Genomic DNA, 25,912 nt, shown 5'->3' on the forward strand with positions numbered 1-25,912 from the left:
AAGAATTAAGATTCATTCTTTAAACATTTGTTAGAATTCTCCAGTGAAACTATCTGGGTCTGAAGATTTCTATTTGGAGACTTTAAAAAAAAATTACATTTTCAGTTCCTTAATACTAATAAGGCTTTTTTCATTTATTTATTTCATATTGGATGAATTGTGATAATTAGTACTTTTTAAGGAATTGGTCTGTTTCATCTAAATTGTCAAATTTATGTGTTCAGAGTTGTTTGCAGTATTCCTTTATTACCTTTTTGATGTCTAAATGGTCTTTAATGATATTCCCCTGTTTATTCCTGACACTGATAACTTGGGTCTTTTTTTTTTTTATCTTTGATAATCTTGCTAAATGTTTGACAATGTTATTAATCTTTCAAAGAACCAGCTCTTCTATTGATTTTCTGTATTGTTTTTCTGTTTTGAATTACATTGATTTCTGCTTTTATCTTTATTTCTTTCCATCTATTTGGATTTATTTTACTCTATGTTCTGAGCAGTGGGAGCTTAGATTTTTGATTTGAGACTTCCTCTTTTCTAATACATGCATTTACCATCATAAAGTTTTCTCTCAACACTATTTGGCTGTGTGTACAAATTTTGATATGCTGTTCCTTTAAAAAATTCCATTCAGAATTTTTTTTGTGTTCTCTTATGACTTCCCCTTTGATCTACGGTTTATTTACAAGTAAGTGGTTTATTTTCCAAATATTTGGGAGTTTTGCTGAAAATCTTCCTGTTACTGATTTTTGGTTTGATTTCATAGTGCTCTGAAAACACACTCTATGATTTCAATTATTTTAAATTTGTTATGGTTTGTTTTAGGGCCCAGGATATGATTATCTTGGTATATGTTCCATGAACACTTGAGGGATATTTTTAGAATTCTATTTCAGTTTAAAGACAGTGTTTTTGTGTGTATCTCTTTGCATAGCTTTTTTAGTGGTTGCTCTAGGTTTTATATCACATAAATATAACTGGTGTCATTTTACCAGTTTGAGGAAAGCACAGAAACTTTAGTTCCCTTTACATATTTTTACTCCCCCCCCCTTATAATTGTTCTAAATATTTTCTTTGCATACTTTTAGAACTACTTGGACAATGTTACAATTTTTGCATCAACTCTCCATTATAATTTGAAAAAGCATTAGGAGAAGGAAAGTAATGGATTTATCAATATTTCCTTGCTTACTGTGTACCTTCTTCTTTCTTGATATACCACGATTTCTTCTTTTACTGATTCTTTTCTGTTTAGAGTTCTTCCTCTAGCCATTCTTTTAGAGTGGAATGGCTGATGACAAATTATCTTAGTTTTCCTTTATCTGAGAATATCTTGATTTCCCTTCATTTTTTGAAGGATATTTTTGCTGGGTATAGGATTGTGAGCTGGCTGACAGTCATTTTATTTCAGCACTCAAAAACTGTCATGCCACTTCCTTGTGGATGGTTTCTGATAATAAACCCACTGTTATTTGAATAGGTAAGGAGTCATGGTTTTCTCATATTTTTAAAAGATTTTTTCTTTGTCTCTAGTTTTAAGAAGTTTGACTATGATGTGTCTTAGTGTGGGTTTCTTTGCCTTTACCCTCTATGAAGTTTGCTTAAGTTTTTGATGTGCAGGTTCATAGATTTTGCCAATGGAGCATGTTTTGCTATTATTTCTTGGAGTACTTTTTTGGCTCAGCCCTCTTTCTCCTCTCCTGAGGCTGATGACACAAATGGTAGATTTTTTGTTATAGTCCCACAGGACTGCTCATAGTGTTTTGTTTTACTTTTGTTTTTGTGGTTCAGACTGAGTAACTTCTATTGCTGTCAAGTTCACAAATTTTTTTCCTCTGTCCTATCCAGTCTGCTTGACGCCTATCCATGGAGTTTTAAAGTTTTAGTTATTGCATTTTCAGTTCTAAAATATTTCCATTTGGTTCATTTTTCTATCTTCTATTTCTTTGGAGACTTTTGCTTTTTAATTTGTTTCAAGCATGTTTGTAATTGCTCACTGACTCAGTTTTGTGATGGCTGCTTTAACATCTTTCTCACATAATTCTAACATCTCTGACATCTTGGTGTTGGCATCTATTAATTACCTTTTCTCATTCAGTTTGAGATCTTCTTGTTTCTTGGCATAGAGAGTTATTTTCCATTGAAACCAGGACATTTGGGGTATCATGTTATGAAATCCTGCCCTTTATTTAAGCCTTCTGTTTTTAACTGGCTTCTTTGGCAAGGGGAGCAGAGCCACCGTCTTCAACATTTATTATAAGAATTGTGGGTTAGAAATTCAGGTTTCCCAAGCCCCCACTGATAATCAAGAGGACGTGGTCTCATTACTGCTGGGTGAGGTTGGGAGTTCTAGCTCCCCACCAGGCCTCCAATGATACCTCACTGGCTAGGAGGGATAAAAATATCTTGTTACTGTTCCCCATGTGGCTTCCAGTGACATCATGGACTAAAGATGTGTGTGGCCTCAATAACTAGTTTTGTAGTCCTGTTTGAACTTATTTTGCAAACTTATTTTGGTTTTAAATATGCATAAAATGATATAAACATAAATAATGCCTAACATGTGACTTATGATGGAAATCTCTTGTTTAGAAAGGTTTATACTTTACTCATACTTGAAAAACACTGACATAGGTAACTACATGGCCTGATACCCACATCATGAGTCCCTGGAGATACTCATATTTCCCTCCAGGGTCCCACCTACATGAAAAGGTAGAAGGAGTTGGGCCCCTGCCACTATGGAACATCGTGCCCATCAGACAGTGACTTCTTACACATAAGACAAAATAAACTCTTGTTAAGGGTTCTGTTAGTTTCCTATCACTGCTGAAACACGTTAACACAAACTTATAGACTCACAACAACACAAATGTCTTCTTTTATAGTTTTGGAGGCCAAGAAGTCCAAAATCAGTTTCAGTGGGCTAGAATCCAGGTGTCAGCAGGGCTAGTTCATTTTGGAGACCCTAGGGGAGAAACTGTTTCCTTACCTTTGCTATCTTCTAGAAGCTGCCTGTATTCCCTGGCTTGTGATCCCTTCTTTCATCTACAAAGCCAGTAGTTATAGCATCTTCAAGTCCCTCTCTTGCTCTCTGTCATCTGCTTCTCTCATCACATCTCTTCTTCTGACTCTGATCCTTTTGCCTCCCTAGTGAGACTCTCATGATTATACTGGGCTCACCTGGATAGTCCAGGATCCTCTCCTCATCTCAAGATTCTTCACTTAATCACATCTACAAAGTCCTATCTGCCATGTAAATTAACATATTTAAGAGTTCCAGGGATTTAAGATGTGAACATCTTTAAGGGGCCTTTATTCAGCCTATCACGAGGGCATATCATTATTTGTAGCTAAATTCATTTTTAAATGACTGACCTTCCCACCAGAACATAAGTCCCACCATTAGAGGGAGACTTACTGGGACTGTTTTTGTTGCTGTTGTTGGGGGAGGGGGAGGTAATTAGGCTTATTTATTTATTTAATGGAGGTACTGGGGGCTGAACCCAGGACCTTGTGCATGGTAAGTGTGCGCTCTACCTCTGAGCTGTACCCTCCCCCTTGTTGGGATTGTTTACCAATATTTTCTCAGCTTCCTGCTAATGCAGTGATAATCATGTTTTCACAATTGCCACTGTTGACAAGGAGGCAGCTTCATAAAGTTCTGGGCTAGAGTATTCGGAAGAAGAAATAGCCCCAAGTAAAAGCCATCAGGCCAGAATACCCTTTCAGTCATACTAGTAATACTGAATATAACATTCTATGTGACATAGCTCATTTAATTTCAACCTTCATAAACCATAAATTTGTTGATATATTGAACCCATTTGAAACAGTATTTGGATCCTAATCCAAAACATAAATTGGTCAAACCCAGATGGTTTCTTTTCTTCACTCAATATGCTCCTCATCTTACTTTTTTATCTGTCTCTTCTTCTGAGCATAATCTGATTTTATCTCTGTGCCTTTTTTTTAAACTGTAATTTAACACATTTTTATTTAGTCTTAAGTTAATATTAAAACATTATACAAGGAAGTTTTTTTTTTTTTAAACCATGATCCATGATTCAAACTTTATTTCTCTGGCAGCTTTGCATGGTTAAGATTGCAGACTTTGGAGTCACACGGTTTTATATTCACATCCTGGCTGTGAGATGCTGGGCAAATTACTTAGACCTCTGCCTCAGTTCCCTCATCTGTAACATGAAAATAAGAACTGCATGCAGTTTTCTATCAAAGCTATTGTACCTTATGCAGTTGTTGTGAGAATTAGATGAATTAATCTAATGCACTTAAAACAGTCTGGCACATAAGAACCCCCTCAATAACTGTTCATAATTCTTATTTTCAACCCATCAATTTTATTCCCACATAATTTTTATTTAGTTGTAATCATAAGATATTAAAGCACTGTGCTCTACTTTTTTCATTTAATATTCATAAATTTTCTTCCACATTTCTATTTTTTTAACACAGATACTATTTTTAATGACAATCTGTGATTCCATACCACTGATATATTCTGCTTAAACATTTCCTTATTATTGGACATTTGATTTATTATTATGAGTGATGATCTATACACATACTTTGTATACGATGCTCTTTCTTTTGAATGATTTATTTAACAACTGTTCCCAGGAGTACAATTTCTGATTTTGTGTCCAACATTTAAAACTCTTTCCTTCTTTCTATTTAGCTCCAAAGAAGCAATTACTATCAGTACATGATAGAAAGAGAGGCAGACATATCATACCACCACAACAATCTTCATAGAGGAATAGGCTTTCTCTACAAGACTGATAAAGTCTGCTTTATTAGCATCATTGTTGCAATCATTCATTCATTGAACATTTATTATTTACTTAGAATGGGCCAGGTCCCTGGGTAGGAATAGTGTTACAAAAGGAAGCCAGAGATATACAAACAAGAATGGGAGATGCTCCAAATACAAAACACCACTTTACTTACAAACTTTTCACGTTGTGTGTGTCTTCTTTTGCACAACGTGGAATCTATTTGCAAGTTACAAAGAGACATTTTCTTTTCTCAAGGAACTAAAATTATGTCAGCCTGACATTGCTCACCTAAACATACATATCTTATACAGGCTGTGTGGATATCTAGCAAGAAGGGAGTTCCTGTCTCTAAGAAGTCATAAATGCCCTTTTTTCTGTACTTCAGTTTTAGTAAAATGAAGGGAGTAATACCATTCTTTAAATCTTCTTCTTGGAGAAAGAGGGAGAAATCTTTCCAGGCCCACCACCAGATTCGTTCTTTTGAAGAGGCCCAACATTGAAGTTTGAGTTACATAAGCCTAAATTGTGTATTCTGTTTTCCATTAAAGCTATTGTAGATTTCACATAAGAAATAATACAGATTAAACTTTTTTTTTAGCCTGCCACATCCTGAGTTCAGTTTTACACCTTTCATCAGTGTAGCTGAAGCTCTCTGACAGTCTCCTTTTCTTTCTGACATTCTCTTTCTTTCTAACAACACTCTGTTGAAAACTAATGTTAGTTCTCTCCAAATGCTTTGGGGATGATATACAGGTGTTAACCACCTACTAATACTGCTTGATAGGTAGTGTAAAAAATGCTTTCTTCAGGAAACAGGATAACGCTGTGGAAACTACCTCAATTATCACTGATAAAGAGTTACGTTGACCTAGATGTTTCGCTGACAGATCAGTACTCTCTCGTTTTCTTGAGAACTGAGTGACCATGTAAGACATTCTCTTCCCTTAATTTTAAACTTTATTATGGGGTTATATGAGGATCTGGATTTGCTTCCCTTTCAATTAACCTTCATAAACTTTGAGAGCCTCATTCCCATTAAGTCGGAAATATGCGCCACCAAGAGTCATCTAGCAAGCCTAGGCAAAGTGTGCTGGAAATCGGTTCTTTTACTCACCACAATATCAGTTAGCCCCTTAAGACAGTGACTTTTACCTTTCTTGGGTCAATCAATTTGATGAAAGTTCTACGGTCTCTCACTTACACATATCATATGTGAGCATTTTTCTTCGGAGAAAACCAGCTTTATTACCATAATTATATAACTATAATTTTCTCTCTCTCTCTCTCTCCACACCCACACACAATTTTTTGCACCCTTTCAAAAGGTTCCTGACCTCTGCTCCCTCAAAAGACGCCTACACTGGAGGAAATTATATTAACTAGTCAACTGGAGGCAGAAGAGACTGGGGTTGGGAGGAGACCGGATCACAAAAGAGAAATTTTACTAGATTCATCCTGAGACAGGTCATTATACTCAAGGCCCTCACCTGAGGGAGAGGATGTGGCATTAGAAAGGTTGGTCCCTCCCCCTCTCCCTTTTGCTAACGAACTGTGTGACTTTAAGCAAATCATTAATCGGTAGATTTCTTTTCCCCTCTAAAGTGGAATCTTATCAGACTTCTCAGAGTTATTGTATGATCAAAAGAGAGATAACATAGGAAGGCATGTTTTCAGGTCTCCAACAAGCATGAGGTATGATGATGATTAGTGCACTTGCCATTCCCTTAGCTTCATCTTCAGGCTGCCTGTCCTGCCAGCTCCCAGCTCCACTGTCACCTCCTCCGAGAAGCCTCCGTGACACCTAGATCTGTTGCCGGCTGCCCCCGCCCCCCGAATTCCAACCTCCTACGTTTAGTCAGGACACTTCTCACCTGTGCATTGGCTTCTTTTTTTCACTTGCATATTGATGACTTACTGTCCTCCTCACACTAGACTAAAAGCTCCTTGAGGGCAGAGCCCTCATCTTGCATTCCCCACCCAGGCCTTTAACAGGGCATGGGAGGTGGTGGACATTCAAAATTTTGGTGAGTCAGAAGAGCAGTGGTTTAAAGCACAGATTTAGTAGGAGGACTACGGGGATCTGAATCCTAGCTTTTCAGTTTACTAGTCAGGTGACAACAGGCTGGTTATTTAACTTCTCTATGCCTCACGTTCACCCTCTGTAAAATGGAGATTTCTGGTAACAAACTCTACAAAAATGTTAATACATATAAAGTACCTAGAACAGCGCCTGGGACAAAGTCAGTCTTACCTAAGGGCAGTTTTCTACTCTTCAATGGGTAAATAAAGTGTCACTACAGTAATAGTGAGGACACGTGACCCTGTAAGTGTATAAGATATGCTCTGTTGCTTTCGGTTCGACAGTAAAAACACATATTCTTTTGGTAAAACTCGTTGCTACGCTCGGCCGCGCCGCATCACCCACCTGGCTCGCCGCCACTCAGCGGAAGGGGAGGTGCGATCCCTAATTCCGACAGAGTCCCCAGTCACCCACAGGTGGCACTACCAGGGGTTCTCTCGGGCCGGGGGTGTCCGCGTCCTCGCGGGGCGGCTCTCCGGGGAAAGAGCCAAGGAGAACACCAAGGACGCTCCTGCGACGTCCTGGAAACTCCGGCTGAGTCGCCGGAGCCGCGACACGCGTCCGACCCACTCCCGCCTCCCGTCTCAGAACCGCCGCGGCGCCGTGGAAACCAGCCGCTGCCGGTCTTGGTGAGCGGGGGCGGAGCGATCGGGGCCGGGGCGGGGCCGGGAGTGCGGGGGCGGGGCCGGCGGCGCCAGGCTCGAGGCTCGGGACTCGGCGGCGCCTGAAGTCTTCACCGTCTCCACGGCTCCGCGCAGCCGGTGCGCTCCAACCAGGTAAGGGCGCCGCGGGCCGGCCGGGGTAGCTCCGGGACGGCTCCGGGACTGCGCCACTTCGGGCGGGAAAGGGTCAAGGACCGGGATGCGCGCGGCGAGAGGGGGCTTCCACAAGCCCAGAGACTGACCCTCGTGGAACGAGGAAGGGTTTTCTTCCCTCCGCGCCGCCAGGAGCGCGAGCGCGCCACGCCAGGTGAGGACCCCTGTCTCCTGCGGTTCAGGAAGGGACAGGTGCGCGTCCCGGCGTAGCCGCGCCTTCCGGCGGCCGCCGCCTCTCCGCCTCCTGGGCTCCGGCGCTGGCCTCTTCCGAGGAGCACCCGCCCCTTTTCCCCTTGGGCCCAGGCCGCCCGGCAGCAAGTTCAGCACTGGGTTCACTTCCAGCCACGTCGCGGGGCTGATTCCCCTTGTCTGGGCGCCAACGCAGTGTTGATTGAAAGTTGGCAGAATCCACAGAGACTTTTCACAGTTGGACATGTCCAAGTGCCTCACCCCACCAGCCTCACATTTTTTATCTGGGAAGTTGTGTTTGAGTCTTGAAAACAGGGGTTCGGTGAATACATATACTGGAAAAAGCTAAGGCCTTGACTCGGGAGTGTGCGCTTTCCCGCGGATCCTGAATTTTCCTTTTGATTTGATTTGTTTAGTTTTCATGGAAGAATAACACGTTGCTGTGTATCAGGTTCGTAAACAGTCTGATCTATTGCCATTCTTTGAAAACTGGAATATTTGATTAGAAAGGTAGATCTAAATGTTACTTTGGAACAAAAGGATGGCTCGTGGCTAAGTGGGTTTGAAACATATCCAAAATAGTTAACTGTTTTGAGCATATACCCTGTGTTTTTCCAGCGAGTGCCCATTTTTCCTCTTAGGAAATTTCTGAGAAATCTAGATAATTCTCCACTGAAGATCTGTAGAGGGAAAGTTAACCCCAACAAACCAGTGGGTTTACCAAATAAGTTTAGGATTCAGCAGGTTAGTTTGTGATGCTGGTAGCTCAGTTGGCAAGAATCACATGTAGTATGGAGTGTCATGATTTATAAGGAAAAAAAGTGTGTGTAATTTGCTCATTTTATATTTGAAAATATTTTTTTAGTTTAGGTACGTTTTCATAGTTTAGGAAAGACCTGTACTTTCCTAACAATCCAATTAGTCTGATCATTGTATTCTCTTGCCAGCTCAGGATGCTGAGGGCCTTGTGTTTATGGTTTACGTTAATGATTTTGATGCTTCCCACCAGGGTGTGTACATTTTGGTTTGTAGAACCGTACAGGGCAAGTGTTGGAAACATGCGAATTGGTGCAGTGCTCTAGTTGGCAATACCTTTGCCCCACATAGGTCCTTGAACTAGAATTTTCACGTCTTCCCAAGTAGGAAATAAATAGAATATTAATATATGTTCTAGCACTGTCAACCTGTTTACCTACTTATTCTGTATCAAGATAGTCATCATGTTTTCTTAGCAGCTAGATACTTAAGGGCAGGGGCTATGTCTTACTAAATCATAGTAGAGCTTAGAGAATGGTGACCTTTGCTTCCCAAGTTGACCTTGACAGGGTGGCTGATGGGGTTTTAGGCAGTGTCTGGCCATTTTTTGCTTAGAGGAGAATTGCTGGTCTTCCTTTCTGTATACAGAGTGCTGGGAGCCTGGGCCTTGGGCATCCAAGCACACCTCTGCCTACAGGTTCCTCCAGGTTGACTCGGTTGGTGCCACCCTTCCCCACCCCAGCTTTTCCGGATCCTGGTCTTCCACCCTACTCCACCCGTCCTGGGTTCCCACCCTAGGGAGAATCTTGGTCTACATAGCTGGCAGGGCTGTTGACCCTCAACCTGGTGCATGATGCTCAGTAAATACCTGTCGATGGTGCTGTCACTTGTTTCAGAGCCTTTGCTGTGCTCTCTTTTTATTAGTCTACACAGACAAAGTGGAGTAATTGAAGTTGAACCCAGATAAACTGCTTTGGGGGCAGCTGCCTTGTTGGATTGGGGTCATAAATTGGGCATTGGAGTCTGTTAAAAAGGAGTGAAATTGGTCCAGGGTCACTGGCAGTTCTAAAATTACCCTGTCCCATGTGATTATGCCAGGAGAATAGCTTTGTTGGAAGGGACCCCAGAGGAGAGAGGCTTAGGAGTTGCTTCCACCTCCGAACTTGCCTCCACCTGGGCTTGCTTTTTCGTCTCAGCCCTAGCTCAACCAGTCCTGCCTTGCATTGGATTATACCTATTAACTTTCCCACTGCATTGTACTGTGCAGAGCTCAGGTGACCACCGTCCCTGGGGTCTGGATATAGAAAATGACATTTCCTTTTGTTTAGGGGAAACAAGGGTGGAATTTTCCCAAATTGTTATTGGGGAAACAAAGCAAAACCAAACAAAAAAGAGGGTTGTAGAAGCCAATTTTTGTTTTGTTTTTTGTTTTGTTTTTTTTCAGTTTTAAACTTTTAATACAAGTTACATTTCTTCCTCTCCAGAAACAAGCACTTGTGATTCTTTGAGCTGATTATTTTGGTATTTATTGCCTGTGATTGATACTTCTTGCATTTTTCAGTTTGAAGCATTATCTATCGACTTCCCGCTATGGAAAATGATGACCTGGCTCTTTTTCCCTCTAACTAATCCCCAACATAACCACAACTTCCCTATTTTCCCATCTGTGCAATAGCTAAACAGTAATTTTGGTTAATAATTGCTTTGTTGCTCACTTGCTTAGTTTTTAATATACTCATCATTAATTCAACCCAAAACTCTTGGCCAGTTTTCTACTTCTTCCGTCAGATGCATTAGGTATTCAGTCAATTTCATTTTCTCGAAGAAGCTTCCCTGAGTCTCCTGGGTTGCTCTAGCCTGGACTGATTGCCGTATCTGCATGGGGCACAGATGTCACCCTGAGGACCTCCTGTTGTCATCCCTCTGGGGATCCCCATCATTTCTCTCCTGCACTGGATCTCCTGTTACCTCTAGCACATGTCTTTATCTTGTAGACTCCCTCGTTTTGATTTATCACATCCTCAAGGAGCTTTCAGGTAATTAATGCACAGGATGTCTTTTTTTTTCTGTTCATTGTGTCTATTCATATTTTGTTTATTCATTTTACAAAAAGTGCTTGAAAATACCTGTTTTCCATGGACAATTAATAGTTTGTCTGAGTATAGACTTCTAGGATGGAACCCTTGAAGCATTGTTCCACCATTTTCTAGCTTGTGGTTTGCTGTTGAGAAATTCAGAATTGTTCTGATTCCTTAATTTTTGCCTGTAACCTGTCTACATATTACAAACCTGCTGTGTTCTTTCTGGAGGTTTATAGAATTTTCTCTTGCCCTCCATGATCCTGGAATTTTCATGATGTTGTGCTGTGGTCTGGGTCTGGTTTCATCCATTGTGCTGCGTTCTTTATCTGGAAATCTCTCTCTCAATTTTGGAAATTTTCTTGAGTTATCTCATTGATAACTTCTTCCTCTCTACTTTCTGTCATGTCTCTTTCAGAAACTGTTACTGTTATTGTTCAGATACTAGATATTTTGGGCTGGATATTAGGTATTTTCTTACATTTCTTTGCTAATATCTATCTTTTACTTTTTGGTTCTACTTTTGGGGGGATTTTTTCAATATTATCGTCTACTCCTTCTACTAAGGTTTTCACGAGTCTAATCATATTTTAAATATTTAAAATTAAAAGTCCTTTTTGTTCTCAGAATATGTATACCTACGTATTTGTGGCAAAATCTCTCTTTAGCCCTGGCTTGAGTAGTATATGGCTTACTGGTCAATTCCCTTTGTCTAGAGGGACTCATTCTGTCACCTTTGCCTCTGAATGTTTTACCTTTCAGTGAAGCTCAGTTTCTCTAAGTCTAATGTTTTCATCTGAAAGGTGGACCTGGTGTCATTGACAGCCATGTGTCCTCAATGGAAGTTATCATTATTTCCTTCTGGAGGCCAGTTTGAAACACAGTTGCCTTACCAGCAGAACATCCTCTTTTCCCATTTCAAAGCTCATGCCTTTCTTGGAATGTGCACCAAGTTCCTGTTTCTGGCTGGGCTGAGCAGAGATGACTGAACTACCCTGCTCCTCGTGGATGATCACAACTTTCCCAACCCTGTTTAACCGGTTAAGAGTCATTCCTCAGGCTCCCTTAATGCAGTGAGATCTTCCAGCCTTCTCTCTCGGTAGCTTGGCATCGATGTGACTTATGCTTATACAAAGAGGAATGATGACAAGAGTCAGCTTCCACTGAAGTAGGAAGAGTATTGTTCCCAAACCATCTTATCTGTGCAGGAGAAGCAGAGCTCTATACTCCCACAGTGGCAGCTGTGCATTGGAAATACAGAAAACACCAGTGCTGGCAATTGCTACAGTGGAGCAGGTACAGTGGTGACTTGCTTTCTGAAGGATGGCAATGAAGAATAAGATGGTTAGAAAACACTTACTCAGCAGGAACCCACTTGGTACCATTATGATCGAAAGCTCTGCCAGTGGGAATACCTGCAATGCTCATTCCTCTCTGTGCTTCCACCAGCGTCCTTTCCTTTTCTAAACAGAACCTTTGGAGCCATTGCAACCTCTTTTCCCCTCTTTCCCTTTTTCTGAAACAGTATAGTTTTTCTCTAATGTTCTATGTGATTAACAGAAGTTCTTTCTGTCTTCTCAGCTGCATTGTGAGCTCTCCTAGGGAAAAGCACATGTCTGGTAAATACCAGATAATTGTGAACACATGGCAGTTTAAAAAAATGTATATATTTGGTCATAATTATCCAAGTTGTATCTGGTCATCTAAATACATCAAATTCTTGATTAGACTTTCACTTCTCTTTGGCTATATAGACTGAAGCCATAGTGTATTCAGTTTAAGTTTTCCCAAGTGTATTGTTATTCATATTATTTGGAAATAATCCTCACTGAAAACATTCTGGAAAGGACATTATTTATTATTATTATTTTACACTTGTGTATTTCTTCTTACCGTAGTGTTGTGACTGTCTTATTTTTTACGGCTAAGAAGAGTGGGTTTTGGAGGAGGGAGGGAAGTGTGTGCTGATTAGGTTGTCTAGTCTGGTAAGTTTTATTTATTATTATTATTTTGTTCTGAGTTATAGTCAGTTTTCAATGTTGTGTCAATTTCTGGTGTATAGCACAAATTTTCAGTCATACATAAATATACATATATTAATTTTCATATTCTTTAGTCTGGTGTTTTATATAAATTTCTAAAGGAGGCAGATCTCTTTGGATTTCAGCAATATATATTTTTTCCTTTTGTAACTACATGCCATTGATTGATTGATTGATTGTCATTGGAAACTACTTTATCTATTCCCTTTATTTTTTTTCTGTAAAGCTGAAATTTTATTTTAAAATAAAAAATTACAAAAAATCATCAGATCACTTATTAAGTATGTCTCTTTTTCTTTGGTTCTTAAGGTCATCTTTGGAAGCACGTAGTCTTTTTTTTTATTGCGGTATAGTCAGTTTACATGTGTCAATTTCTGGTGTACAACATAATGTTTTAGTTATGCATATACATATACATTTGTTTTCATATTCTTTTTCATTATACGTTACTACAAGATGTTGAATATAGTTCCCTGTGCTATACAGAAGAAACTTGTTTATTATTTTTAAAGGTTAAGAGGTTTGGAAATGCTTAGCTGTAGAGTATCAAAGTGAAAGACTTTTAATGGTCATATACTATATGAAATACTTATAATGTAGAGCTGCCTGTCAAATATCCTACTCCTTTGGTCTTTAATTTTTGTGAAGTTCTAATTTTTGTGAAGTTCTAGCCTGATTTAGTGTAGGAAAGACTTTTTGTGTCTTCTCTTTATCCTGAGTAGAGTTCCAGCACTGTCTTTCTGTTAGCTATTTCCTTAGACACTGTCATGCTCTCATGTATTCCCCCAGTGTTAGGTTTCAACCACAGCTTGTAGGATCTCACATGACTACCCCCAAAATTAAATTGTGGCTTTTTTCCCCCTACAAAGTAGTGATTTCAATGTTTATTTTTCTGCAAATGTAATTTAAGCATTCAGTAAAGTTAGTTTTTACCATTGGGGTTATTTTTGTTTCATAGAAGGCCCTTGGCTTTCTTTTTTATTTTCCTCCTTTGAGGGATAAAAATGCTTGATTCTTTAACCATGTAAAGAAAGAGAAATACAATTTAACTGAGTAATGGATGCTGTTAGATATGTAAATTTAGGTATGAATGCTTAAAAATTTTTTTTTAAGAAATGTCAACTTATTTACCACATATTTCAACCAGTTATAGAAGCATTGCATCAAAGAATTCTTAGGTTCTGGAATCACAGCTGGAGGTTTTTGGGCTCAGAGCTGGTGACGTATCCCTTTCCCTCCCCCAGACGAAGGATAGATCTCCCCATGCCACTGAGATTCCCCATCTCGCACTGTGCTCTCTGAACTCTCCCTGCCATCATTTAAAAAAAAAAGCCATTTTATAGAGTTTTATATATTCATTGTTAAAAAACGTAAGCAATACTGAAGCTTACACAAAAGAGATTAAAAATGACTGTAAAACTATTCCAGGGAGAATCTTGGTGAACTCCTTCTCGGTCATCTTTATCATCATTTGACTTTTCAGAAATCTTTAGCAACTTTCTAGCAAGTAATTAGCCTAAGGAGCATTAGGTGCAACCATTTCTGTAACTCCAAATACTGTGATCTTTACGTATATGTATGTGTGTGTGTGTGGGAGGGGGTGTGTATGCAGCTACTTTATGAGGTTATAATTAGTTCAGGCATAGTGTTCTTTGGGTAACATTATTTCAAATAGACATTTTCTTCTGGGAATGATTATCATTTAATAGCTAGGTGACAGTCTGTCATGTTAACATACAATGATATTTTGACCCACTCTCCAACTGTTGGACATGTGGTTTTTTTGTTTTGTTTTGTTTTGTTTTGAAGTAAGTAGTGTTGCTATACATTTTTCTCTTTGGGGGATTGTTTCCTTGGAAAATAGTTTTCAAAATACCACTCTTGAATTAAAGGGTTTCTAGTTTCTGTTAATCATTTTCAGAGGGACACAAAATAATAATCTGAAAAAGCTCACTGGCTAGCTGAAGTTATATAAAGTTTCCATACCTCTTTTTGGACCTTTTGGATTCACAGTATCTCCTTTGTGTGAAGGTTTATTTTGAGTTATCGAGGCTGTGTATCCAGCTGTAGATCAGATAATAAAGCCAGGGTAACCTGACAGGTTCATTTGTGAGGCTGTGTCTGGTTGGTAAATGTCTGTAGCCTCATTTTATTTTGTGGGATGTCTGGTTGGAAAAGTTTCCAGGGATCAGTAGCAAAAAATGGAGAGGTTTTTATGGTATCTGTGAAACTACATTTGCCCTTCGTACCTAGTCTAGGTTTCATGAACCTTTCTGTAAGCAGGGAAAGGCATTATGTGTTCAGCAGAAAATTCCAACCCTCCCATCTGTTTCCCCATTCCTGGACTGCATGAGGAAGTAGGAGGGGCAAGGCAACCAGTAACAGGAGAGAATTCTGCATTAATGTGGTTTCTTGATAAAGAACTAGAACGGAGTAAATTCTTATTCAGAGTTTTCCCCTGACATTTTTCTGTCTAAAGTTTAAAGCCTGGGCTCAATTTTGAAGTCAGCTCTTAATTGGTATTATGCCATGCCTTGGGTTTTCCATCTATTAAACAAAGCGTAATGACACCTAATTAACAGTCCACTTCAGAGAGGTTCATGGCCTAATGCTTGTAAAGGACTTTGAGCTTTTCCCAGGCTGTTTCATACACACTCATGAGTGATGAGATGGCTTGTTCTCTTTAGTGGAGGGTATCTATATTATGCCTATTTTATAGATGAGTAAAGTGAGCCTCGTAGAAGATAATGGTTTGCTGAGAATCAGATGGTAGATTTAGTGTAGTGTCTGGAAATTTTCTTGGAATCACAAGTGGAATCTAAAATAAATTCTGCATGAGTGTATGTGTTGAGAAAGTGGATTTTACAGTTTTTAGGCAAATATGATCCTTTGGGAGGATAGGCTCCTCCCTTGTAAGGAGGAATCATGTTTGACGAATTCACTAGAGTTCTTCAAGGGCATTAAATAATTATGGAAGCTAGGGATAAACTGTGATTTTCAAAGTGATCTTGAAAAGACCACACAAAGGCTATTAAATAAATTGAGTCAGTGTGAGGCTGGGAGAAATGTCTTTAAAAGTCAGGAATAGGAAGAGGGTTGGAAGACAGAGCAAAAGTTAAGCATAGATGGACATTTCTCAGGATGCAAATGTGAGTAAACTAGTTTAAGTATTATCGTTTTTAAAATAAACCATGGAGAAGAGGGAGTACACAGTGTAAACTCCAAGTTTATAGTCAACATGAACCTTTTGGGACACTAAAAAGCCAAATTGCTGGTCTCAAGTTTACAAAGGACTTTGAGCTTTTCCCAGGCTGTTTCATACACACTCATGAGTATTACACAAAATGGCAGGGAAGTGGTAAAGAATGCATTTAGGTAGAATGAATCCATCTGTACTATGCAGATGGATGTTCTAGTTCTTACTCAAGAAAGAGATTCAGATATTACTAGACTCTTAACTGAAGACATTGACTAAGTGTAGGATTTGGAACAAAAAAGCTAACTAAATCTTAGCTGTTGTTACACATAATTTAGAAACACCATCTGACCCCATTTCATGATGCTTCAGCACCTAAGATAGTTTCATCAGTGTACCTTAAAAACACAGTGGACTTAAGACAAAGCAAATATGTAAATTGGCACCTTCTTAATTCCCAAATAATGCCCCAGTCACCCCTAGTCATTGATTGAGCACATAAGTTGTGCCAGGCTCTGTGCTTAAGCTCTTTATATTGGATTATCTCATTTAATCATCCCGGCAACTCCCTTCATCAGCAGTTTACAGATGAAGAGCTTGAAACTCAGGGAGATTCAGGGAGATTTGCTTAAGTGGTGGAGCCAGAGTTCAGAGCAGTGCAGTCTGACTCCAGAGTGTACCCTGAGGACTCTACTGAGCTGCACACACTGAGCTCTCTCCCTGTTATTTTCCCTTCTGGTAAACAGAGTGGACAACCTAGAAGAAAACATAAAGATCTGCTTCAAACAAACCTAAAAGCAACCAGTTCCTCTGGGTATCGTTCCAGGCCCCTTAGCACTATAGATCCTAAGATGTCTTCATAGCAGCACTGTTGAAGAGAAATTAAGTGAGTCCTTAATGTAATTTTAAAGTTTCTAGTAGCCCCATTAAAAAACCCAAAACACAATAGGTGAAGTTAAACTTAATTGTGTATTTTGTGTAACCCAATGTATAGAAAATACTATAATTTCACCATGTAATCATATAAAAATTATTAATAAAATACCAGAAAAAACTCAGGAGCTTGATATGAGCAATACAGTACAATGCAATACAATTCAGTATCTTACAAGGTGCAGGGGAAAAAGTAAAATGTACTCCAACCAAAAAAGTTAATGGAAACACTATGTTGTTTCAGTTTAAAATTTTAAATTAAAATGAATTAAAATGAAATACAATTGAAAAATTAGTTCCTAAGTTGTACTGGCCACATATCAAGTGTCTAATAGCTATTTGTGGGGAGTGGCTACTATATTGAGTGGAGCAGCACTATAGCAAAAGTTCTTCTCTGTCTCCAAAGGCCTGGGGACTCCCAGGTACTCCATCCTCACCCTATCCCTCGACCCCTCTCAGTCCCCATGTCATCTTCCCTGCCTATGCCCAGGGCTGCCACATATAGTTGTGCAGGTTATACACTGCATAACTCTGGGATGTCATTCACATTGTCGATCTGGTAGATTTGTTTACTGTGACACATGGAAGTAAAATTTCTAAAGGAAGAAACGCTTTTTCGTAATTCACACGAAGGCATTTTTGCGGGGGTGATTGAAGTCCTTTTTATACTTTCTTAGCATTCCAGCAGATGGGCCCAGGTTTGGTTCTCCAGTACGCTCAGTGCGTTCCCAGTGCCCACAGCCTGTGGCTGAAAGCAAGGAAGCAGCTTCAGTCAGCCTCCCCCTCCCCCAAATAATGTCACAAAGCCACAGTCACCTTGGAGCCATGCATCTCATTCATAATTGTATCCCCAGTGCCTGGCACGTGATAGATGCTTAACACATTTATTGATTTGAATTGTCATCTCAGAGTTCGCTCAGGGCCCCTGTGCTGTATCCTGAGTTGCCCTGATGAATCTTGACCCAGCGCTGATTTATCCAAGTGCTGACCTGGCTGTCTCTTTCACCGAGTTACAGCTCAACTTTCATGTGGTGCCCTTGTTCCAGATGATAATTGTCATTATTGTTATTGTTACTAATAACAGCATTGATCACTTTCTGGCAAGCATTGTGCTTAGCAGTTTATGTGCTTTATTTCATTTAATCTTTCCAAACACATCTAGATGATAGGTACTATTATCCTGTTTTATAAGGAGGAAACTGAGGCACTGAGAAATTAAGTAATTTACCTGAGGTCACACAGCTAGTAAGTGTCAAAGCTGAAATTTGAAACCAGTTCTGTTTGACCAGCTCAAAGCCCTTCTATGGTTTAAGTAAGGAGACTGGCCTTTTTTGGTCTCTGGGGCCAGGCTGACCAGTGACCACACTGTCTAGAGTGGACTTATTATTTGTTTGCCCAGACTTCCTTCCTCTGGGGGACCTCTCTGTCCACAAGTCATGTGGTTTGGGTGGGGCTGACACCAACCCCAGCAGTGGTCATGTGACTCAGCTTTGGCCAGTCTGAGACGTGCCTCCTCCACCTGACCAAGTGATTGGTTCAGAGGTTAGCACATGACCCAGGCTCCCTCAATCAGGCTCCTTTCCTGCTCCAGTTTAGGAAAGGAGGCATTCTTTTCCTTTGGGATTTTTTTCTTTTTGCTGCTGGAGTGATGTAACCTGGAGCTCCTGGTGGCCGTCTTTCCACTAAATGGAGGAAGCTGTTTGAAGTAGGAGAGAATGTACGAGGCCAGCATGCAGTGAGAAGTAGCGCTGAGCGGTGGTGAGAGCACAGACAGCATCATTTGAACCCCAGGATTCAGATGTGCCTGAAGCATCCCGGCACTTCTGGTTATGTGAGCTAATACATGCCTTTGCTTGTTGTCGTGTGCTTAAATCTAGTTATTTGCCATTGAAGACCCTGCGTAATATATAGACTTTGCAGAGGTTTTTGTCTTGGATTCCCCCTCGCCATTCTCTGTCTACCTTTTGGATGAGCTCACTACTTCTCGGGCCTTGGTGCCTACTGCTGTCTGCCCTGAGCCTGAAAGGCTTTGATCCCTGTAGACTCTGTGCGTGTTCAGCTTGCTTCTTCCCTTTCAGGTCTGAGCTCTGCCCTAGTGCAAGGAGATACCACACCCAGCTCCTTTTCAGTATGCCCCCAACTCATTGCCCTCATGGCTCAGCCCACACACAGGGATAAAGATTGTTCCATGAGTGAAACATTAGAGAAATCTGTTCTTTGTAGACATTAGAAGAATTACTCATCAACCTCCTTTTAAACATTGATCAAAGACTTGAATGCTTAACTCATCTGGCCTCTGACACTATCTGGGATCTTCGCCAGTTCAGGCCAGAGCTGTGCCTCGTATCCCCAGTTCCCTTGGCTCCAAGCCTTTCTTATCAGCTGTCTTCTTATGCACTCTCAACTCCCCTGTGATTCTGAGCTTGCATCCTTCTACTGGCTTCCTTCCCAAATCTTTCCAGCGGCCCGCTGAGGGCATTGTTCCATTGTGAATCATCATTCCCACACCCCGGCCGCCTCCCAGAGTCAGAGCACTCCCTTATCTGCAGCTCTCTCTGCTGCTGCCTTCTCCTGGCTTCCTCAGGCTACTTTCAGGTCATGCCAGAACCCGTTCTCCTTTAGAGCTCAAGCCATTCGTGCAAATAGCCTCCTGGTTTCTCCTTTTATCACCAACCTCTTGGTCATTCTCCCTGGGAGACTCACCTGGTTCATGGTCTTCTCTCCCAACTCTGCCATCTCCGCATTCATATATACAACTAACTTCACATGTCTGCGGTAAGTTGTGCATGTGCCTCGAGGTAGTTAAGGGGAGTAGCTAATTGTGGCTGGAGTGGGAAATAAGGGAGACTGCTTAAAAGTGATGACCTGTGATCAGGACTTTAAAAAATGAATGGGATTTAAACAAGGAAGGGCTCTTCTTGGCAGAGAGAGCAACCCCAACAAAGGCATGGGGATTTGAAAATGTTTACTTGCTTGAGCTCTTAGAAATCAATAATAAGATGGGAAGAGGGAACCCAGATTAGATTTGACATGATTATATTTACTTAAGATTAAGGAATAACCCTAAGAAGGGTCCAATGTGGAGAATAAAAGAGAAGAACCAGCCTTTATTATAAAAGGGAGAAGGATTTTGAAATGTTTTTAGGCATAGGATGATACTGTAAACTTCAAGACTGAAACCTTGTTGGATTGATTATAAAGGAAGAGGAATAATTAAAGTGGTTTAAGAAAGTTCATAATATGACTAAGGATATAGAAAGAAGGGATAGTGGAAGAAAAGGTGGGAGGATTTGCAGAGCAGACTGGGATATGGGGGAGCAGGGCAGAGAAACCAGGCAGGACGTCTGCTGCTTAGGAGGTGGGAGAGACTGAGGCCCTGCCTGGCGACAGGCGGTTTGAAGGTGTAGGATGCTGGGAGAAAACAGCCGCATACTAGATATGGATCAAATTAGTTGGCCTTTTAATTACCTTATATATAAAGAGAAAGATGTTTATTTCATCATGGTAAAAATGACTTAAATTACATAAGCTTAAAATGTTTCTCAAACTGTTCTGTAGATTACTACAACTCTGGGAGATGTTAATAAGTTTCAAAAGAAATAGAATGAGTTCTGTGATCAAATAAGGTTGGGAAATACTGTATTCTATATGATTCACAGAACCTATTCAGATAATAACCGTTCGGAGAATTGTGCACAAGGAACCAGTTTGACGTTGTTTAACCCAGCTTTTCTTAAATGTATTTGTTCATTCATTCAGCCAGCATGCATACTATGTGCATACTATGATAGTATGTTTTGGTCACCGTGCTGGCTGCTGGTCCTACAGTGGAGAATTAAATCAGCACATGTCCCTGCCCTTGTGAGATTATGGTCTGGTGTAATCTGACAGGTTCCTCATGTTCTGAGAAACACAGTTTGGGAAGCTTTGAATTAAGTTGTTTAGATATTCTTGTTTGTGCTCTGGAATGGAGCAGAGTGATTATCTGCCTGCCTACCCTCTTCCTCCATGTCTCTACGTTACACCAATCCCCCCACTTCTTTGCAGAATGTTTCCTGCACCTCCTGCCTTGGGGGTGGCAGAGCTGATGACAAGGTCACTTTCAGGTCTGGAAAGTTGGTGACTTGTCCAAGGTCACCCAGCCAGTTGGTGGCAGAACCAGGGCCAGAACCCAGCTCTTCAGACTCTAGGTCCTGTACTCATTACATTTTTGGTGAGAAGGGACAATCTGAAATGCCTAAAAATTGAAAAAAAATTAGGTTGACTCATCAGGTTGAGTGAGATACTAAGGATTATGCCATTTACTCATTAGTAGCAGGGCTGGTTTAGATACCACCACCACCACCACCTCCACCACCGTCACTGTCATCACTGATGTTGAGTAATCACTATGATCCACGTACCATGCTGAGTACTTTATATATATTTTAGTTTGTACAACTCTGTGAAGTTGTAATTATTCCCCCATTTTATAGATGAGGAGACAAGCTCAGAGAGGTGAGTGGTGTATCGACGTTTACGTAGCAAGGAAGGGGCAGAGCCAAGCTTCTGTTCAACGCTCTTTTCAGTGTCTGCACTCTTCACTTCACTTTATATTAGGTGAAATTTTTTTCTCTGCTTCTAGAATTCCCTCTCAGAATCAGTCTGTCTTTTCTCCTTTGCCATTTCAGCTAGCCTGGCTCCTTCTCTTTGTAAAAACCTGATTTCAGAAAGGATCTGATCATTTATTTATTCCATGTCAGGTAGCATTCATCAGATATTTAATGAGTACCTACTATGTGAAGGGACTGTTTTAGGAGCTGAGGATCCTTCAGTGAACGTATAGACGTGGTTCCTGCTCATGTGGAATTTATAATAAATGGGGCGATCACACGATTAAAAATAAATATTCAATAAAAATGTCACATAGTGATAAGTATCATGAAATTAAAATATGGATCTGAGAGTGACTGGTTGTCTACTTTAGGCTGTGTGGAAGGCCTTTTTGTGAAAGTGACAATTTAGGTTGGTGTTTGAGTTATAAGAAGTTACTGGTTAGAGACCAAGCAAGAGGGAGTGGGTGGAATGATTTTCTAGGTAGAAAGAACATAATTTGCTAAGACTTCCCCATGCCATGAGTTTGTCCTGTGTGAAGGACAGGAAGAAGGCTGGTGTGGTTGACTCATAGTGGGCCAGGGGGAGAGTGGTACTAGATGTGGTTAAACAAGGAGGTGGTATGCTAGGTTAAGAGATTAGGTTTTAGTCTAAGTGCAGGGAAGCCATTAGAGGGTTTAAGCAGAACTGAGGACATGAACTGATTTATAGTTTTAAAACTTTGAGTTGATTGATGAATGGGAAAGACTTCTAAGAAGATAAGGAAGGAAGCAACGAGACCTGATAGAAGGATGTTGCAATAGTCCTGACAAGCGATGATGTCTGTGTCAGTTATTGCCACAGTAATGCCATGTAACAAACATCCCCATAAACTTAGTGGTATATAGGAATAAGGATTTTTTTTTTGCTCATGAGTCAGCAGGATGGCTGGGTAGTTCTGGGCCAGGCTTGGCTGATCTTGACTGGGCCTGCCCGTGTCTGATCAGCTGTGGATCAGATAAGCAGATCTGCCATATTGCCTGGCTCCTCTGATGTGTTTGTGAGGGCCAGCTGGCTGTTGCCTGTCTAGTATGGCCTCAGCTGAGATGGCTGGGACAACTCTTCTCTCCTCTGTGTTTATGTTACATCCCTGTGGGAGGCTAGCCTGGGCTTATTCTCAGACTGGCCCACTCATAGTCTCATGGTGACCACAAAGAAGCAAGAAAGGAAGTAGAAATGAGCAAGCAGGTTTTTAAGCCTTAGCTTGTGTCAAATTTGCCAGTGTTCCATTGGTCAAGGCAAATTACATGAGTACATCCACAGTTAGTATGGGAGAGCATTGCCAAAGAGCAGGGACACAGAGAGGTGTGAAAAGATGCAAGGAGGTATGAAAATCAGGGCCATTAGTGCAATCAACCTATTACACTAATGAGAGAAGAGTGAAGTAGAGACTTGACTATTCAGGTTTAGAATATTTTGGAGGTACAGTCCAAAGACCATGCTGATGGATTAGACTTGAGGTGTGAGAGAGAAGAATGAATCAAAGATAACTCTTAAGACTTTTGGCTCAACAGCTGGGGAGATGGTGAGACCATTTATTCAGATGGCAAAGACTGGATAAAGAGCAAATTTTAGGGGACTATCTAGCTTTCTGTTTTAGCCATATTATGTTTGAGATGCTGGTTGGATATTCAAATAAAGATGTCAGGTTTGCAATTGGATATATAATTCTGAGGTTCTTGGGGACAGGACAAAAGATGTAGAATTCAGAGTTATCAACATATAGATGGTATTTAAAGCCATGTAACTGGGTGAGGCCACCTCTGAGGAGTGTAGAGATGAAAAAGCAAAGCAAGCCCGGGAGAGAGCCCTGATGCACACCAGTGTTTATAAGTAAAGCAGAAAAGTAGACACCAGCAAAGGACACTGAGAAGGTACAGCCTCTAAGATCAGAGGAAAATCCAGGAAACTTTGTGTCACAGAGAACCAAGAGTAATGAAGCATTTCAAGGAGAGACTGGTCAGCTGTGTTGAACATTGCTGGAGGTCAAGTGATATAAAAACTGAGAAGTGACCACTGGGTCTGGCAAGAAGGCTGTTCCTGGTGACCTTGGCAAATGCAATCTTAGTGGAATGATGAAGACAGAAGCCCAACTGAGCAGTCTGAGGAAAGCACATGAATTGAGAAGCAGAGACAGCAACCCTAATCCTATCTTTCAAGAGCTTTTGCTGTAAAGAGACTCAAAAGTAGCATGGTGGTAGGGGGTGAATGTGGGTCGAGGGGATGGTTTATGTTTGGGGACATAAGTGATGCTACTGTACCAAAGGGGATGATGAACTAGAGAGCAATCAGGTGCACTGAAAAGAGGAGCAGACCACAGGTCAGAAATGTTTGAGATTGCAAGAGAGGATGGGACTGAAAATTTAGAGGAAGCTTAGTCAGTGTGTTGCCTTCTTCAGGGGTATTTGGGTGCTATGTTTTATTTCTAATTTTGGAATGAAGGGGTATATTTACCACTGGAACAATTTCAGCCATCAGCCAAGGTAGGGAAGAACATGAATCCTGTTGTAGCACGGGGCAGATTGAATGCCCTCCGCTAGGCTCACTCAGCTACCATTGTAGAGGAGAGACCTCTCTGGAATTATTCTTTCTGTAGGTGGTTCTCAGTGTTTCTTATAATGATAGTAAAGCTGATAAATTCAGTTTCTTAGATTTTTAAAAAATTGAAGTATAATTGATTTACAATATTGTATAAGCTACAGGTGTACATTAGTTTCTTAGATTTTGATATGGGTAGTAAGTTGGGCAGGTCCTGGGCAGAGCTAAGAATGGAATGTGAATTCCATTGTCCTGGACACTTCCTTGTCCAGGATTTTGTACTGGTATGACAATGCCAGTATAAAGTACTAGTTGCACCCAGCAAGTAGGTATTACCATTTATGCATACACTAGTAGACTTTAAGGTGATTGGTTAATGTACTCCAGTAGATCCTAGACCAGGCACGCGTTCTATAATTCCAGCTGAGTGATAGAAGTTTTGCTTTTTATGCTTTTTAAGCCAGTGTAACTTTAATTTTAAAGTATAATGTAAAACAAAAATATTAAATAAATGGTAATTTAAAATGTGTCTTGTATAAGTTCAAGAGTACATTTGGTGGTATTTAAGCAACTATTTTCATCATCCTTCCCAGAGTTTGTGCTCTGTGTGTGGTGAGTGAGGATGGTGGTGTGAAAAAAATGCAGTACCCTGTCTTAGAGTGTCTTCACAGCCTTGGGGAGATTTTTGTTCAATTCCTTTGAATCTCCTTTGCTGTTTCACTCATTTAAGATAATGGTGTCTACTTGTGTAATTCATACTGTGAACTGAGAACCACACCTGTCACCGCTCTGCCTTTTACAGCTTCCTGATTTGGTGGCAATAATACTGAAAAGGACATCTGCTCGGGTCTTCGTAATTCATATATATAGCAATCTGAGGACTGTTAGTTCAATGTTAGCAGAAATATCATGAAGTTAAGAAGCAAGACTTAAATCAGATGAAGTCAGAATCTCAAAATGTGCACGCTTGTAGTGTGAAGCCATAGATCTTTGGGACTGTTGGTGTTTTTCAGATATATCCTCCTGAGAGACTTAATATAATTAAAAATACTTAGCCCATTAGGAATGTCTATTAGCCCTAATTTTTTTTACAGCAGATATATTGATCATCATCATTATTATTAATGTAATATTTACATTTCTGTCAAATACTGGAGAATAACTTAAACTGAATTCCATTCAACTTTTGCAGAAACTGAGCTTAAGATAGTGTTTAAAAGGTAGAGATCAAGGATCATATTATCTGTTTACCTTTTTCTATATTTTATTTCTGTTTCTTGAGCTAGCAAGAAAATAACCTATCTAGCTCAGCCCACACAGAAATGCTTTTATAAGACTATATTTACCTAGATGTAATCAAGTGTTAATATAAGAAACAGCCAGGTGAGGAATATTTTTTTAATTTCTGCCCAAACTTCTACTGAAGATGTATGACATAATATCTTTCATTGTCCTTTATGATCCCATAAACTAGTTTGTCTTTAGAGTTTAAAGACAGGGAAAGTTTTTCTTTTGATAAGTTGTTGTGTATCTTAAGATAACAAATTACTATCCTATGAAGCATTATGTTATCCTTTGTTCCCTGGATGTTGAGACGCTCCAAATTTAATGCTGTATTTATCAGCATATAGTAGCATTGTAGCATATGTGCATTTGACTTGAGGAAATTCAAACTCCATAGGTTAACAAAGAGAAGAGAGAAAGAAACAACAATTTAAAGAGAGTAGGTGCTTTTATTCACCGTTCTACTCTGTGAGCATATACCCCAGAGGGTGTGTGCATTGGGAGTTGCATGGACCTCTTGCTGCCTTGTCCGCCTTAGTGCCCAAAGCTTTTTCCATGAGCATCTCAGTGCTG

The 25,912-nt window shown here is 40.3% G+C and overlaps 1 protein-coding gene and 1 long non-coding RNA gene across 5 annotated transcripts in view; one reads left to right on the forward strand and one right to left on the reverse strand.

The window, feature by feature from the left end:
* Window positions 1-7,376, reverse strand: part of LOC141574222 (uncharacterized) — a 49,323-nt gene extending 41,947 nt beyond the window's left edge. Inside the window, exon 1 of the long non-coding RNA XR_012501026.1 lies at window positions 7,222-7,376. This is a non-coding gene — a long non-coding RNA (uncharacterized LOC141574222). The remainder of the gene's footprint in view (window positions 1-7,221) is intronic.
* TEC (tec protein tyrosine kinase) overlaps window positions 7,375-25,912 on the forward strand; it is a 115,066-nt gene continuing 96,528 nt past the window's right edge. Inside the window, exon 1 of one of the 4 annotated variants that reach the window (XM_074348269.1) lies at window positions 7,375-7,505. The gene's annotated coding sequence lies outside the window, so the exon portion shown is untranslated. The other 3 variants (XM_074348263.1, XM_045522314.2, XM_074348277.1) reach the window with 3 other exon arrangements.

This window comes from Camelus bactrianus, chromosome 2, assembly GCF_048773025.1.
Source record: "Camelus bactrianus isolate YW-2024 breed Bactrian camel chromosome 2, ASM4877302v1, whole genome shotgun sequence".
Classification (NCBI taxonomy): domain Eukaryota; kingdom Metazoa; phylum Chordata; class Mammalia; order Artiodactyla; family Camelidae; genus Camelus; species Camelus bactrianus.